Below are 18,169 nucleotides of genomic sequence, written 5' to 3' on the forward strand. Positions count from 1 at the left end.
CGAGAACTACGTTAAGGGTACACGTGTCTGTGGAGTGCTCAGCCACTTACACGTTAATTTCACGAGCAGGCTGTTCCGTTGATTCAGATCAACCGGGACCCTCGTCGTCATAACCGACGGAGTGCTTCCATCCATTTGCGGTGATCACTGGTGATGGCGACGTTATGCCTCCATTCATCTTCCCATACAGCCTCAGACTCAGTACAGAGCCCTACATCAAGTGCCTGGAGGAGGTATTGCTGCCCTGGGTCAAGAGGGTGGCTGTTGGACGACCCTATCTCTGGCAACAGGACTCTGCACCATGCCACACAAGCAGGAGAATCCAGTTTTGACTGTCAGGCTATTTCTGAGATCACATCACCCCTAACATTTGGCTGCCTATCATTCCAGACTGTAACCCCCATGATTATTATGTGTGGATGCAGTAGAGCAAGAGACCAACAAAACTCCTTGTAACCAAAGATGAACTGAAGGCAAGGATTATGGCAGCATTCACCAACTTAAACAAGGAGACCATCCAGAAGAGTTGCAGGAGATTCCGAAGTTGTATGAAGGCCGTGGTTGAAGCCAATGACGATTTTATTGAATAAATTTACTCTTTAATGTTTCAAGATATTTTTATGAAATTTTGGTAAATATATCTGTTAAAATGAGATGTCTGTAATTTTCATTATATATATACACACACACACACACGCACACACACACACACACACATACACACACACACATATATATGTATATATGCTTGCGAGTGGCAAGCAAACCTCTTCCTACACAGCCTATGCCTAAAGAAGCAAATTAGCCTTTTTTTTTGCATAATCGTATGAATTCCAGCGTAAAGATCACAAGTTCGAAAATAATTTTTGAAAATACAAAAAAAAAAAAAAAATTGATGAGGTATTGTATAGGACGGATTAAAACCTATAGAGGCACAGAAGCGCTTAAAAGATTGTGGTACCCAAAATTCAGAGTTTCTCCCATAACAGCCACGTAACACCCGAGTGTTGCCCTGGCTGATCGACTTTGACATTCATCAATCCATCACATCTGGATCGATGAAAAATAAGATGCAGTCATGTACTAGAATCGATTGGTATCCACTATCATCTCTTTCCCTTACAAATCCATGGCTTTGTATCCGTATACGTCAAAAAAAAAAAATTACGTTTGTATTTGTTTATCGTTACCATAACAACCAGCTGGCGCACTCATGGCGAAATTTGTGATCGCAGGTAAAACTTAGTGGATTACATTTCCTTTCTCAGCTCTTTCTTATTCTTTCTTTTTTATCACTAAACACAAATACGTTTATTTTCTGGTTAAATATAACATTACCATTAGATAATTGTCGTTTGCAATTATTTTGTCATGCTATGTGGCATCCGTTTTCGAATGTAACCACATAGTCGTCTCCTGTTGCCTTTTCCAAGTCAGCGGGAAAGCTGATATTTTTAAGACTGCGGGGGAAAATAGTATCCTACGTTATACATAAACATTAGCAACGTAAAAGCTACAACCCGAGATCTAAACAGAGACTGGGTTTACTATGTGTATGTGTGTGTAGAATACGGAGATAGATAGATAGATAGATAGATAGATAGATAGATAGATAGATAGATAGATAGATAGATAGATAGATAGATAGATAGATAGATAGATAGATAGATAGATCCTAGATAGATAGATAGATAGATCCTAGATAGATAGATAGATAGATCCTAGATAGATAGATAGATAGATAGATAGAGAGAGAGAGAGAGAGAGAGATAGATAGATAGATAGATATAGATAGATAGATAGATAGATAGAGAGAGTGAGAGAGAGATAGAGATAGATAGATAGATAGATCCTAGATAGATAGATAGAGAGATAGATAGATAGATAGATAGACAGACAGACAGACAGATACATACATACATACATACATACATACATACATACATACATACATACATACATACATACATACATACATACATACTTGCATACATACATACATACATAGAATGACAGACAGACAGATAGATAGATAGATAGATAGATAGATAGATAGATAGATAGATAGATAGATAGATAGATAGATAGATAGATAGATAGGGATAAATAGATAGATAGACAGACAGACAGACAGATACATACATACATACATACATACATACATACATACATACATACATACATACATACATACATACATACATACATACATACATACATACATACTTGCATGCTTACATGCATACATATTTAGAAAGGTGAGCTTGCCAGAATCGTTAGCACCGAACAAAGTTCTCAGCGGCATTTCGTCTGTCTTTACGTTCCGAGTTCAAATTCCGCCAAGGTCGACTCGGCCTTTCATCCTTTCGGAGTCGTGCACTGAGAGTCGGAGTGATCCTAAAATTTCAGACCTCGTGTCTTATAGCAGAACGGTGTACACACGTGCACACGCACGCTCACACACACACACACACAGAGTCTCACACGAGGGGGGTGCTGAAAAGTTTCTGGCTTCGGGTAAAAGAAAATACAGGAGAATCGGTTAATTTTGATTTTATTATTATGATTCACGCGCTTATTGCAGCGGTTCTTCAGTTTTTCTAAGCTCTGCTGAACAACTCGGAAGGTTGGGCCTCCAGCCAGTCCCTTCGCGACACCCTTAAAATCAGGAACTTTTCCAAAGGACACGGGAACTGTGTCAAGGCCGACAGGAAGCGTTGATGCTTCCTAGGGCTAAATAGCGGTGGTGTGTGATTCCCTTCCTGGGACTGTCACATTAAGTTGACAGTATACAACTACTCTCTCTCTCTTTCTCTCTCTCTCTCTCTCTCTCTCTCTCTCTATATATATATATATATATATATATATATATATATATATATTATATATATATATAATATATATATATATATATATTGATAAAACGGTAAGATAACAAAAGAAAGAAAGAGACCTCAATATTATGTAAACAGAGGAATTTATCTATACAATAATATGTTACATTACTCGATAGTCAAGATAAAACTCCGAGTTTCAGATGCCGAAGTAGAAATCCACAACACTATCTCTTAGCCAGATAACCGAAGAGATGGTGTTGTGCATTTCCACTTCGGCATCTGAAACTCGGAGTTTTATCTTGACTATCGAGAAATGTAACATATTATTGTATATATATATATATTTAAAACATTACGTTATATAATTAGGGTTCAGTAAAAAAAAATTACTTTACCACACACCGAACTTTTAGAAATAGCATCCCCAAAATTTTAGCTATTTCCTCTACTATAAGAAAAGTCTCTTTTGTCTGCTATTTCTAAAAGTTCGGTGTGTGGTGAAGTAAATTTTTTTACTGAATCCTAATTATATAACGTAATGCTTTAAATATACCGTAAATGGTCTTTTTTACATACTGAACACTACTTGGTAAAATTATTAATTAATAATTAATTAATTTTACCCTTTTATTATTGACTATATTATATATATATATATTTTCATAAAGCTTACCGTTATATATATATATATATATATATATATATATATATATTATATATATATATATATATATATATATAACGGTAAGCTTTATGAAAATAGACGAAGGCAGGTTTACGGAAATAAACAAAAGACGAAGGCAGGTGGAATACAAACAAACAATTGTATTAGTATGGCGCTCAGGAAATATAAATGAGATAAGTCTTTAACGTTTCGAGCCTACGCTCTTCAACAGAAAGATACACAGAGAAAAAAAACACAGAAAGAAGGAGAGAAAAAATATGCGTGCAAAAGCTGGCGAATCAACATGGCGATCTGATTTCGGCCAGAAGTCAAAGATCAAACATGAAACGCAAGAGCGATATATATATATATTATATATTATATATATATATATATATCTTACCTTAGGTTTCCCGTTCATAAAGGGTTTAGCTTTACGGTGCATGTTAGTATGAGTATATATGCATAGCTGTTTGTGTGTGTGTATTTAACATTCAGTTTAGCTTCCCTAATAGTATTGACAGTACTGTATGTAGAATAGTATATAATAACAAAGGGTCCAACGAGTGTTAAACACAAATTCATGCTTCAAGTGAATCTTATAGAAAGCCATAATTCTTATCAAAGGGTGAATCTACTTGTTATTTCTACATTTTAACTGCCCTAGTATTTGTCACGTAACTACGTTAATCACGGGTATTAATGAGAGGAAGCTATGCACCTCTTTACATCCGTTCCCGAGTACAACTATCTTCTGTCGTCCGTGATATACACAGGGACGGATTAAGACCCACAGAGGTACCGAAGCGCTTAAAAGATTGTGGTACCCACCACATGTATATAGTTCAAAATATAAGCAACGATAAACCATAAAAAAATTTTTTTTTCATTTTTCGATATGAAACAAAATTAACAGAAAAATGAAAAATAGTGTTTATTTTTTTCTATACTTCCACTTTATTTATATTTAAAGTGTTTTAAAAACTTTTTTTAATTGCTAAGACTGTGATCAGGTCCTCAAAATTAATCTTATGTAACACATCTGCTTCTATACAGTGGAGATAAGGCATCCCAAATACTATTTTAGCTCGTTTAAAGTTATTTCTTTTGTGCCGTCAACTATTTACCATTCTTGTGGTGTCCCTACCATTCCTATGGTGTCTCCGATATATATATATGAGGCCTAGTCGTATTTCTGTTTTTAACAGCTTTTATGGCTCTTCAACGATGTTAATTATTGCTTCGGTTATAATAATAATAATAATAATTGTGTACAGTGCTCAGGTGCACTACAACTCATCTAAAGTGTATATATAATCAGGTGTAGTTTCGACGGATTTCGGGAAGCATGAGGGCCTTAAAGGACGTTTGTGTATTCAAACAATTACGATGTAATTGTTTCAATTAGTCTCAGATCAAGTCAGCTACTCGACAAGGGCAACTCAGAAATGTGTGTGTGCGCGCATATCTGCCTGCCTGCCTGTCTGTCTGTCTGTCTGTCTGTCTGTCTATCTATCTATCTATCTATCTATCTATCTATCTATCTATCTATCTATCTATCTATCTATCTATCTGTCCATCTATCCATCTATCTATCTATCTATCTGTCTATCTATCTATCTATCTATCTATCTATCTATCTATCTATCTATCTATCTATCTATCTATCTATCTATCTGTCCATCTATCTGCTATCTGTTCATCTATCTGCCTCTCTCTCTCTCCATCTCTCTCTCTCTCTCTCTCTCTCTCTCTCTCTCTCTCTCTCTCTCTCTTCTCTATCTATATTATACACACGCACTCAAGTACACATACAAAATGCCCTCCCTACATTAAAACCACATTATCTTAAATCATACTTCGAAAAACTGTTTTTAGATAATTATGTGAAAGGAATAATAGGAAAGAAAAGAAAAGAAAAAACCTTCAGTTTTATTTGTTTATTTATTTATTTATTTATTTATCTTAGTTACAACTAATAGTTTGCGAAATAACTAAGAGTTTTGTTGTGTCAGGGGAGAGTCATACTGCCTTATATTTTGATGAAATCTTTTGACAACGTTTGTGAAGACATGAAAAATTAATATTGCGAATTTCTTAAGAGCAGGAACAGGTTGACAAGAGTTGTTTCCCTTTAATTGCTTTTCCTACAAAATTATGCAAAGAATAAGTTTTAAATATATTAAAACGAATATCAGGAATATATTATTAATATTATTATTATTAAGCGTGTTATTTTCCCTCATAATTCTGAATTTCTCTTTTTTTTTTTTTTCTTAATTTTCCCGACTTGATTGACGTAAAGAAATTTAATTTTGTCTCCACAAACCAAACACATCTAAAGAAAGTTGAAGAATTGTTAGAACGAAGCCAAAAATTAATATTGCGAATCTCTTAAGAGCAGGAACAGGTTGACAAGAGTTGTTTCCCTTTAATTGCTTTTCCTACAAAATTATGCAAAGAATAGTTTTTAAGTATAGTAAGGCCTCGATATACGAGTTAATTTGTACTCGGAAACCGCTCCTAAAACAAAAACTCGTAAAGCAGAGCAATAATTTTCCATAGCAGCAATGTTATAAACCGTAATTCGTTCCCAGAAAAATATTTTCTCTATAAAATATATAATACTCGTCAATAAATGGCAATAAGCCCCAAGTTTTGTCAGTGAACAAACAGGTCGTGGTTTTCAAGACGAAGAAAATATTTTGACACAAATGAAAATTAAATTAACGGTTTTTGTGTGTTCTTGGATGGCTTACAAATATCTTCCATGCTGCAATTGTTTTTTTGTTTTAGCACACGATCTCAGATCAAGTCACTTGCTATACAACTCGGTACCAGTGATGTCACAACTCATTTCTACAGCTGAGTGAACTGGAACAATATGAAATAAAGTGTTTTGTTTAAGAACACAATAAGCAGCTCGGTCTGGGAATCGAAATCACCACCTCATGATTGTGAGCCCTACGCTCAAACCACTGAGCAATGTAATTTGTAACTATTGGGTTGTCTGGAAAGTTCGTGCCGATTTTTAAAGGAAAGAAAAAGGTTAATAAATACTTGGCATTACCTTTTTAATCTACCGAATATGAACTATTTTGTTGCACAATTCGTCCCCATCTTTCCTTTAACTTGAAAATACCCTCTTCCCAGAATTGAGGTGTTTTCCTGGCAAAGAATTCATCAAGGTATCTTTTTGCAGAGACCTGAATAAGTGGAAATGCGAAGAAGCAATATCTGGTGAATATGGAGGGTGGGGTAACACATCCCAGCCGAGCTGCAGCAATTTTTGTTTGGTTCCCAAAGCATCAAGTGCCGAAAATGAACTTTTTTATCTTCCATTTTAAAGGGTTACAGAATAAACACAGATTATAGGAACATAAACCTTCTTCCACGAAAAGATAGCTCTAAACTGTGCTCTAAATGGAGGTGTAGTCAAATCCTATTTTATGGACTCAACCATGTTCTAAAATAAGTCGAAAGATAAGCTACTACAAATCAGCACGAACTTTCCAGACAACCCAATATAATATTCTCTGTATGCACCATATTCCCTTTAATATTTCTTATTCATAATAATATGTGTTTATCTTAAATGGAATGCTGAACAGTTCTCACAATTGTTCATAACATTTTTTTCTTTTCGTCTCTTTTTCTCAAAGGAATGCAAGACTGCCCTTACTATGTCCGAGCAGAGCTGCTTGGGGACAAACTCGCACGTAATCTTCCAGATTTCAAAATTCACAAAATTGTGAAAACAACTGCAGAATGGCCGGTTAGTTATATCTTTATATATAAAACTGAAGTTGTGTGTGTGAGTGTCTGTCTACTCCGATTTAGATTCCTATCTACTCCCACATTTTGCGGTGCAGTTTAACCAAAAGCAGGTATCTTATAGTCGTGATTCATATCGAGCCCTTCTGGGTATTAGCACGCGTCTATGATGAGTCTACGATTTGAAAAAAAATTTACCATCATTTTTTCGTTTTTTTAATGCATTTTAACTCGGTTTTATATAAGGGAAGTAACTCTCTAAAAATGCTTGTATAGTTATTTCCCTTACAAACCCGAGCAACGCCAGGCGATACTGCTAGTTTCTTATACATATATAAATATCATCATCATCATCATCATCGTTTAAACGTCCGCTTTCCATGGGTTGGATGATTTTGACTGAGGGCTGGCGAACCCGATGGCTGCACCAGGCTCCAATCTTGATCTGGCAGAGTTTCTACAGCTGGATGCCCTTCCTAATGCCAACTACTCCGAGAGTGTAGTGGGTGTTTCCCTTTTTGTTTTATATATGTATGTATGCATGTGTGTGTGTGGGGGCATACAGATAACTATATATATATATATATATATATTATACCCACAAGGGGCTAAACATAGAGGGTACCGACATGACCAGACAAAGGAATTATGTTGATCACATCGACGCCAGTACATAACTGGTATTTCTTCAGTCGCCCCACCCTATCTATTGATATATATATATATATATATATGTATGTATGTATGTATTTGTGTATGTGTTTGTCCCCTAGCCATTAATTGACAACCGATGTCGGTGTGTTTATGTCCCCATAACTTTGCGGTTTGGCAAATGAAACCAATAGAATAAGTACTTGGCTTACAAAGAATAAGTCCTGGGGTCGACTAAAGGCAGTGCTCCAGCATGGCCACAGTCAAAATGACTGAAACAAGTAAATGAACATATATATATATATATATTATATTATATATATATATATATATGACTGGTGTAGCAGCATAATAGTCAACTGCTACAAAGATAAAGGTGACGCCCTAGATACAAATAACTACAGAGGTATCAAGCTGTTGGATCAGGTAATGAAGGTTACGGAGAGGGTCATAGCCCAACTAATTAGAGAGAGAGTTAGTTTAGATGAGATGCAGTTTGGGTTTGTGCCAGGGAAAAGTACTACTGATGCTATATTCCTGGTAAGGCAGCTGCAGGAGAAATACCTACCAGCCAAGATAAGCCCCTGTACCTGGCTTTTGTTGACATGGAGAAAGCCTTCGACAGGGTCCCCCGATCCCTTATCTGGTGGGCAATGAGGAAACCAGGGATAGATGAATGGCTAGTGAGAGCTGTGCGGGCCATGTATAGGGACGCTGCTAGTAGGGTGAGGGTTGGAAACGAGTACAGTGAAGAATTCCGGGTAGAGTAGGTAGGGGTCCACCAAGGCTCAGTACTCAGCCCCCTCCTATTTATCATAGTCCTCCAGGCAAAACGGTGGAATTCAAGACAGGATGCCCTTGGGAGCTCCTCTATGCTGATGACCTTGCTCTAATTGCTGAGTCGCTATCAGAACTGGAGGAGAAGTTTCAGGTGTGGAAACAAGGATTAGAATCGAAGGGCCTCAGAGTCAATCTAGCTAAAACCAAAGTCGCAATCAGTAGGAAGGTAGACAAATCACAAACGCCTTCAGGTAGATGGCCCTGCTCGATCTGTAGAAAGGGTGTAGGTAGAAACTCTATAAGATGCACCAAGTGTAAGCTATGGACACATAAGAGGTGCAGCAATGTCAAAGAAGGCTAACTAGGAAGATGGTTTTTGTATGTCGCAGATGCTCAGGAACAATAAACACTAAAAGCTCTGAGACCAACTTCCGTCACTTTCCAGGGAGAAAAACTAGAAATAGTTGATAGTTTCCGTTACCTAGGTGACCAAGTCAGCAGCGGGGGGCGGGGTGTGCTGAAAGTGTAACTGCTAGAGTAAGAATAGCTTGGGCAAAGTTCAGAGAGCTCTTACCTCTGCTGGTGACAAAAGGCCTCTCGCACAGAGTGAAAGGCAGACTGTATGATGCGTGTGTACGAACAGCCATGCTACATGGCAGTGAAACATGGGCCGTGACTGCTGAGGATATGCGTAAGCTCGCAAGAAATGAAGCCAGTATGCTCCGATGGATGTGTAATGTCAGTACTCATACTCGGCAGAGTGTAAGTACCTTGAGAGAAAAGCTGGACCTAAGAAGCATCAGTTGTGGTGTCCAAGAGAGACGTTTGCGCTGGTATGGTCATGTGGCGAGAATGGATGAAGATAGTTGTGTGAAAAAGTGCCACACCCTAGCGGTTGAGGGAACCTGTGGAAGAGGCAGACCCAGGAAAACCTGGGACGAGGTGGTGAAGCACGACCTTCGAACTTTAGGTCCCACTGAGGAAATGACTAGAGACCGAGACCTCTGGAAGTGTGCTGTGCGCGAGAAGACCCGGCAGGACAAGTGAGTCCATAACCCGTGGCCTTCTACATGGGATGGAGCCAGCCTACGTATGCATACCTTCCCTTCTTGGGACACAAAACTCTACTTGTGAAGACCGTTGAGGCAAGTGAGGATCAGAATCGAAATCGATCAATGGAAATTGCAGATGTGTTACCAGTGCCGGTGGCATGTAAGAGAACCTTCCGTTTCGCGACCGTTGCCAGCACCGCCCCGTTTCGTGTCCATTGCCAGCCTCGCCTGGCCCTCGTGCCGGTGACACATAGAAAGCACCATCCGTTCGTGGCCGTTTGCCAGCTCTGTCTGGCACCTGTGCGGGTGGCACATAAAAAGCACCCACTACACTCACGGAGTGGTTGGCGTTAGGAAGGGCATCCAGCCGTAGAAACACTGCCAGATTTCACTGGGCCTGATGAAGCCTTCTGGCTTCACAGACCCCAGTAGAACCGTCCAACCCATGCTAGCATGGAAAACAGACGCTAAACGATGATGATGATGATGATGATGATATATATATATATATATGTTCATTTACTTGTTTCAGTCATATATTTATGACATATATATATATATATATATAATCATCATCATTCTAATATTCCCTTTTCCATGCTCACATGGCTTGCATGAAATTTATGCTGAGGCAGATTGTTTGCATCTGTATGCCCTTCCTGTCACATTTGGAGCATGACAGTTGCTGCTTTTCTACTCTTGTTGATCATCGTGTGCATCTCAGGTGCTGTCTTAGGGGCAATGTTTTCTTTAAGCAGGGCACCTGCTCATGTACCCTCTCTTCTTACTCTCTTTTACTTGTTTCAGTCATTTGACTGTGGCCATGCTGAAAAACCGCCTTTAGTCGAGCAAATCGACCCCAGGAATTATTCTTTGTAAGCCTAGTACTTGTTCTATCTGTCTCTTTTGCTGAACCACTAAGTTATGGGGATATAAACACACTAGCATCAGTTGTCAAGCGATGTTGGGGGGACAAACACAGACACAAACATACACGCACGCACACACACACACACACACACACACATACACACACACACACACATATATATATACATATATACGACAGACTTCTTTCATTTTCCTTCTACTAAATCCACTCACAAGGCATTGGTCGGCCCGGGGCTATAGCAGAAGACACTTGCCCAAGATGCCACGCAGTGGGACTGAACCCGGAACCATGTGGTTGGTTAGCAAGCTACTTACCACACAGCCACTCCTGTGTCTATTATGTGCATGCATATTTTATGCCTAATGTACAAAAGATAATAATTGTGTGTACACAAACATTTTTCCTAGAGGAAATTGAATTTCTGCAATAGTTAATGGCTATGATATAATAGTTAATACCTATGCTTTATCAATGTTTCAATTCAGTTTTATGTTGGTTTTAATTTTTGTTTAACTTTGTGTGATTCAGGAATGGCTTTGTGAAATATGTGAGGCAAATGGTTGGAAGCATGACCAATCACCAATAATTTGGAGAGAATTGGTTGATCGAGGTGGAAAAGTGTTTTAATTGGTGGATCGAATGAATTTGAAGAATATGCATACGGCTACTATATGGCGTTACTATTGATTTGGACGGCAAAAGTATGAAAATCATTGCTTATGAAAATCAAACCACTAAAATCGAACTTGATGAAGAAGAAAAAGAAAGGATAAGAAACGAAAAATTCATTAAAGTGTGCATAACAAATGCTAGTAGCCCAGTTTGTTTCAGTTTGGTCGACAGTTTACTCTCAGGGAAAATATTTGGTGAAGAGAAAATTTCATTGTGTCTTCTGGACTGCGATCCAGCACAGACAGCTGAATTGCAATACATCGCTGAAAATATACAAAACATGGCTTATGGACTTCTGTATTTGAATGTCTTTGTTACATCTGACTGTGAAAAAGCTTTTAAAGGAAGTAGAATTATTATCTTTTTGGATGAGGTAGAAAGGAAAGAAGAGAAAAAGTACACATCGGTGGACGGAAAGAAACGCTGTTCTTTTGGGTTTTATGGGACAACTCTGTTGAAAGTTGCCAAAAGTGACACGTTGCTATTAGTTGCAGGAAATAATTACATGTGTTTAATATTAGCATATTAAATGAGATTGTTTCTCACATTTCATCCAGAAATATTATTGGTGTTTCAAAAGTAATTGAAAACCAGGCCAAATCTGTTTTAGCTGAAAAACTGCCAGCAAGCAGCTGCTCCATTGATAACGTTGTTATATTGGGAAGTATCAGCAATGATTATTTGATAGAATTGGACAAGACTTTAGTTAGAGAGTTTGATTGTGCAGTTGTTGGTCCAGCTACATTCTCTCAGCCATTAAATGATATTTTCATCAACAAGCTGGCTCAAGAAGGAGTATGTAAATGAAGTCAGTTCAAGAAAACACGTCAATGAAATGAATTTACAACACCCTACCTACCATCTCATTGGTCATGCCATAACAACAACATTAAATTACTGGTGGAATGGTTTTCATCAAATGCCATATTCTCTGCGACTCTTATATCCGATGGTAAGCAAAATTCTTCCGTATTTAATCTTAATTCATTTCGGTTACAGTCAGCGTTAAATTCTTTAGAAACGAAAGTTCCAGTTTAGTTCTTTAGAGAGCATTTTTTTTTAACAGCTAGTCATGAAATTTATGACGACAACGAAATCATCATCATCATCATCATCACCATCATCATCAGCATCATTATCCAGTCACTGCCTGGAATCAAACCCGGAATCTCGGGGTTAGTAGCCTGCACTCTTAACCACTATGCCATATGCCCGTGAGCAACTATGGAGTAAATTTTAGGGCTTATAACTCTAATATTCTCCTATCCTTCCTAATTACCGGTTCCCATATGCTGTTCATTTCTGCACTCGATCTGCTAACGAGGTTGTTGTGTCCTAGCATTTGTGCTGCTTCTTTTGGTTTCCAGATTTTCCAGTACACTTAATTGAAAATGAGTACCAAAAATACTAGTTTCCATGTGTGTGTCTGTGTGTGTGTGTGTGTGTGTGTGTATGTGTGTATGTGTGTGTATTTGCACAAGTGTGTGTGTATTTGTATATGTTCTTTCTTTTGTTCTTTTATTTGTTTCAGTCATTTGACTGTGGCCATGCTGGAGCATCACCTTTAGTGAAACAAATCGACCCCGGGACTTATTCTTTGTAAGTCAAGTCCAGCACTCATTCTATCGGTCTCTTTTGCTGAACTGCTAATTTACGAGGGTGTAGACACACCAACATTGGTTGTTAAGCGATGGTGGAGAGACAAACACAGATACACAAATACACAGACACACACACACACACATGCACACACACACACACACATGCACACACACACACACACACACACACACACACACACACCACAAAGTACACACATACATACGACAGACTTCTTTCAGTTTCTGTCTACCAAATCCACCCACCAGGTTTTGATTGGCCTGAGGCTATAGTAGAAGACACTTGCCCAAGGTGCCATGCAGTGGGACTGAACCTGGAGTCATGAGATTGGGAAGCAAGCTTCTTTCCACACAGCACTCCATATATATATATATATATATATATATATATATATATTATATCATCATCATCATCGTTTAATGTCCGCCCTCCATGCTGGCATGGGTTGGACGGTTTGAGTGAGGACTGGTGAGGCAGAGGCTGCACCAGACTCCAATCTGATCTGGCAAAATTTCTACAGCTGGATGCCCTTCCTAATGCCAACCACTCTGAGAGTGTAGTGGGTGCTTTTACGTACCACTGGCACAAGGGCCAGTCAGGCAGTTCTGGCAACAACTATGCTCAAAAGGTGTTTTTGCATGCTACTTGCATGGGAGCCAGTCCAGTGGCACTGGCAACGACCACGCTCAATTGTCGTTTTCCACGTGCCACCGGCACATGTGCCGATAAAGCGCCGCTGGCAACAGTCATGCTCGAATGGTGCGTTTCACATGTTTCCAGCACAGGAGCCAATCCGAGGCCCTGACAACGATCATGCTCAGATGTACTTTTAACATTCCACTGGCATGAGGGCCAATCAGGCTCTACTATCATTGGCCACGTCAGCGATTTTGCTTTGTTTTGTTTACACTTACCTCAATAGGTTTTCGCAAGCAAAGTTCATTGTCCAATATATATATAGTTGCAAAAACGAATAGAAATGGCTTTTCTGAAAAATTTTCCACTTCGATAATTAGATGTTTGTGATAAAAATAACCTTTTGTAAACATCTAATTATTGAAGTGGAAAAATGATCAGAAAAGCAATTTCTATTCATTTTTTCAAATATATAATACTGTACCTTTCTTGTTCTACTACTACACACACATAGGCACAGGAGTGGCTGTGTGGTAAGTAGCTTGCCACATGGTTCCAGGTTCATTCCCACTGCGTGGCACCTTGGACAAGTGTGTTCTACTATAGCCTCGGGCCAACCAAAGCCTTGTGAGTGGACTTGGTAGACAGAAACTGAAAGAAATCCGTTGTATATATATATGTGTGTATATGTTTGTGTGTCTGTGTTTGTCCCCCCAACATCGCTTGACAACCAATGGTGGTGTGTTTACATCCCAGTAACTTATTGGTTCTGCAAAAGAGACCGATAGAATAAGTACTAGGCTTACAAAGAATAAGTCCTGTGGTCGATTTGCTCGACTAAAAGCGGTGCTCCAGCATGGCCACAGTCAAATGACTGAAACAAGTAAAGAGAAACACACAAATATACAATATACAGCATGGAGCATGGACATTAAATGATGATATATATATATATATCTGTCTGTCTATCTATCTATATATCTATCCAGCTATCTATCTATCGATCGATCAATAGATAGGTAGATAGATAACTTTCTTTATTGGCCACACAGGGCGGAACACAGAGGGGACAAATACAAATGTAGAGCTTTTCTTTTTGAAAATGAAAAAGAAAAAAGGAAAAAAACAGAAAAAAAAGTAAAATTCTGATCAAAAGGGTCGGGGAAAAAAAAAGGGCAATCAAAAGAGATTGTGTATCACAAAAGAAATTTTTAAAATGTAAGAAGCAAGATTAGGTTTATCCATGGAAAGAAAAGCCTATGGAAAAGGCCACAGTAACCTCAGGGAGGGAGGGAATAAACACATGAGAGCAAAGTGCTCTCTCTCTGTTTTTGATTTACAAGATTATGCTCAAAGTGGTTTTGTCACTTGCACGCACCATCTTTGCTACATTCACCCACCTTTTTTCGAAACTTTCACGAGACAAAACCTGCCTCTCCATTCTCATCTTCCTTTTCAAGTGGTACCTGAAAAAGTTGATGAGTGATACTCTAGACCTCATAACCTGACTCTAGACTTCCTAACCTGCATTTAAAAGCTCATATCATTATTTGGTTACCACATGATATCCTACATCGGGGTATATTCTAGGGCTGAATGCACATGTGGAATTCTGCTCTACATTAGATTGACACAAGGATAATATAACATGGGGTTGGAGGATAATAAGCTTTAACTGTAGATCACAACATTTATTTCTTCCTTGCATGAAAGCTTTAAGTTGCTTTGTTTATATTCCAACCACTGACATAGCATTCTTGATGAAAACAAAGCTGTTTAGAAATACTTTCTTTTCTATTACCAGGTTGGTATGGTGTTCCAGAAGGCATCGCTTTTTCATTCCCAGTAGCATTTTATCTACCATTAGCATATTCTGTCATTGAAAATCTGAGTATATCTGAAAAATGCAGAGAAGATATGGATTTAATAATCGAAGTAAGTATCTTGGATTTTTTTTTCTCTATTTTGGTTTTTAATCTCTAAACATTTAAATCCTTTTGTTACCAACCCGGCTGAAACCGGCTCTGGCTCTGACTACAAATGTCTTGTTTTCATAAGTTTTAAATTAAAATCTTCCACCAAACCTTAGTCACAATTTATGTTCCTAACACTAGCTTAATGATAACTAAGTTATTTTACTCAATTCTTTGTTATATTTAAAGTAATTGAAAGAAACAAAAATCATCTTAAAATAAATGCAGTAACGAAAGGGTTGAATCCTTTTGCAACCATATCAATTATGAAATTCGCTATCCATGATAGATTTAGGAAAACAATCTATCTCTAGGTTATTAAGATGGTGTTTGGAATATACCAAAAATGTTCTTTGATAAAATTATGCCAAAAAGGTTATACACTTGCCCAAGATGCCACGCAGTGGGACTGAACCTGGAACCATGTATAAACAGTTTGAAATGCCAACCACTTTACAGCGTGTACTGGATGCTGTTGTAAGGGGAGATCACTCTGTAGAGCACAAGACTTGAACTGACCGGGTTACAGTGGAGGATCCCTTTCAGCTGAATGAAGATACAGTTGAGAAGTGGCTTTGAGCTAGATGAGAGTTTGAAGTATGAAAAAGGAACCAGAACTAAAGAGGTTTCTTTGGGTGTGGTCATCAGCATATAGCAGTTCCCACAGGTATTTGCTCTTAAATTCTTCCATTGTTGCCTGGATAATTGTGATGAATAGAAAAGGCAACTGTGAACCAAATCCTGATGAACTCCTGTCTGTACTCTAAACTCATCATTGTACTCATAGCTAAACTCTCACCTTACTAACAGCATCTCTGTACATGTCTTTTATGGTTCTCACAAGCCATTCTTCCACTAACTAGCTCTCTCAACAAGTAGCATGCAAAAACACCTTTTGAGCATAGTTGTTGCCAGAACTGCCTGACTGGCCCTTGTGCCAGTGGTACATAAAAGCACCCACTACACTCTCAGAGTGGTTGGCATTAGGAAGGGCATCTAGCTGTAGAAACTCTGCCAGATCAGATTGGAGTCTGGTGCAGCCTCTGCCTCACCAGTCCTCAGTCAAACCGTCCAACCCATGCCAGCATGGAGGGCGGACGTTAAATGATGATGATGATGATGTATATATATATGGAGTGCTGTGTGGAAAGAAGCTTGCTTCCCAATCTCATGATTCCAGGTTCAGTCCCACTGCATGGCACCTTGGGCAAACCACAAGACCACAAAGTGAGAAATCCTGAAGACAGCTTAGTACAACAGCTTACTTTTAGCTTAGTACTTCTCCTGCACACTAGTCTCATTCATAGCACTTTCGTCCCCGGCACAAAATCAAACCACATCTCATCTACTCTCTCTCTTTCTTTCTCCAATTAATTGAGCTATGACTCTTTCCATAGCTTTCTCGACCTAGTCCAGCTGTTTGATGCCTCTGTAGTTACTTCAATCTGTGGCAGACCCTTTACTTTTGTAGCAGTTGTCTTCGATGCTGTTTAACCAGTCATTCGGTATGACATCTTCCTGTATAACCTCATTCACTATACTAATAACTAGGGTTTATCCTGTTCCTCCACACCCACACTCACACACACACACACACACACACACACATCATCCTCAACATCCATATCATGATCATCATTATCATCATCATCATTATCATCATCATTGTCATCATTTAAATGGTGGTGGTAGTGGTGGTGGTGGTGGTGGTAGTGGTGGTGATGATGTGTATGTGTGTGTGTCTATGTATTTATGAAGCAGAAGTCTTCTTTCTTCATGCATCATTTTACATATGAAACCTTCATTTTGGTCACTGGTGTACATTAATTAATATGTTATATTTTTGACAGAACTTGGTAAAAGATAGAGCCTTGTTTGTAGTCAAGGATGGAAAATTGATCTCAAAAGTTGTGTCTGTTGAATCATTACCAGAATCAGAAGATACTGATTACTCAGCGTTTATGAGTTCCAGAACACCGTCCAGTCAAAGAAGTGACGTCTTAAGCTTTCTCTTGGAAGAAATGGGTAAGGCAAAAAAAGAAAAAATATCGAGGCTTACTAGTTTTGCTATCAAATTACACAAAGGTGGTGAGCTGGCAGAGTCGTTACCAAGCTGGGGGAAATGCTAAGTGACCTTAGTTCTGAGTTCGAATGCCATTAAGGTCGACTTTGCATTTTATCTTTTGGGGCTCAATAAAATAAGTACCAGTTGAGTACTGGGGCTGATGTAATCACCTTACCCCTCCCTCAAAATTGCTGGCCTTGTGCCAACATCTGAAACTGTTATTAAATTACTTGAAAGCAGTGAGATGGCAGAATTAGTATCACACTAAGGCGGCGAGCTGGCAGAAACGTTAGCACACTGGGCGAAATGCTTAGCAGTATTTCGTCTGCCACTACGTTCTGAGTTCAAATTCTGCCGAGGTCGACTTTGCCTTTAATCCTTTCAGGGTCGATAAACTAAGTACCAGTTATGCACTGGGGTTGATATAATCGACTTAGTCCGTTTGTCTGTCCTTGCTTGTCCTCTCTGTGTTTATCCCCTTGTGGACAGTAAAGAAATAGGTATTTCATCTGTCTTTACATTCTGTGTTCAAATTCTGCTGAGGTCGACTTTA

The 18,169-nt window shown here is 38.6% G+C and overlaps 1 pseudogene; it reads left to right on the forward strand.

Moving 5' to 3' along the window:
• Positions 1–1,085: 1,085 nt before the first annotated feature.
• LOC115221032 overlaps positions 1,086–18,169 on the forward strand; it is a 19,508-nt pseudogene continuing 2,424 nt past the window's right edge.

Source organism: Octopus sinensis, linkage group LG17 (genome assembly GCF_006345805.1).
Source record: "Octopus sinensis linkage group LG17, ASM634580v1, whole genome shotgun sequence".
NCBI lineage: Eukaryota > Metazoa > Mollusca > Cephalopoda > Octopoda > Octopodidae > Octopus > Octopus sinensis.